The sequence below is a fragment of the Myotis davidii genome, unplaced genomic scaffold (assembly GCF_000327345.1).
Source record: "Myotis davidii unplaced genomic scaffold, ASM32734v1 scaffold198, whole genome shotgun sequence".
Classification (NCBI taxonomy): domain Eukaryota; kingdom Metazoa; phylum Chordata; class Mammalia; order Chiroptera; family Vespertilionidae; genus Myotis; species Myotis davidii.
Window position 1 is genome coordinate 1,024,806 of NW_006291485.1, and position 815 is coordinate 1,025,620.

At 66.0% G+C, this 815-nt stretch overlaps 1 protein-coding gene across 1 annotated transcript in view; it reads left to right on the forward strand.

Annotated features, from left to right (window-relative positions):
* Positions 1-815, forward strand: part of FSTL3 (follistatin like 3) — a gene marked incomplete at its 5' end in the record, with an annotated part of 5,865 nt that overhangs the window by 2,998 nt on the left and 2,052 nt on the right. The gene's annotated exons all lie outside the window — the stretch shown is intronic.

Below are 815 nucleotides of genomic sequence, written 5' to 3' on the forward strand. Positions count from 1 at the left end.
GGGGGGGAGGGGAGTGTCCATCCAGGATCTGGCCTGGAGCTATGCTGAGGTGCTCCTGGCTCTTCTCCACTCACAGCAGTGAGGGGCCTCAATTTTCCAAGCAGCATGACCTCCTACAGTGGTTGGGAGGCTGCAATGAGCCTGGGAGAGCCTGAGAGGCAGGAGCAGCCATTAGTGGGGTCTGATTTGCATTTCCAAAGGACGGGGCCTGAATAGGGGCAGGGACCCAAGAGGCAGACTTCCCCTGGTCAGACCTGTTTCCCTACCTGAGAAATGGGGCTGCGAGGGGTGGGTAACTCCCAGTTCAGAGGCCCGCTCCCCAGGAAGTGAGCCTCATGCCAGGCGCCAACGCCCGCCCTCGCTGTCCCCTCCTCTGGGGAGGTTCTGGCAGGCATGGGGCAAGGACACTGCCTGGATGGGGTGGAGCCCCCCACCCTACCCCCGGGCTGACGCAGCAGGGCCTCCCGCCGGCCTGCCCAGAAACGCGAGTCGAGTCAGGGAACAGACGTCAGTGGCGCGGGCTGGACCCCAAGATTGGGGCAGAGACGCCCTTCCCGTCCACACTGAGCCCCGCCTCCAGACACAGCCCCCAGCCCCAGGCGCCCACCAGGACAGTGGCTGAATCTCTCCCACAACCGACCCGCACCCCGACCCCGACTCAGTATCCTCGCCGTGTGCCCCGACTTCGGACAGCCCCCGACTCCGGCCCGGCCGCTAGCCCTCAGAAAAGGGGGCGAGGCGCCGTGGACTCAGAAGACCTCTGGCCACGGCCACGAACCCCAGCCCACGGGCGCACGTCCTGTGTCCGCAGATTC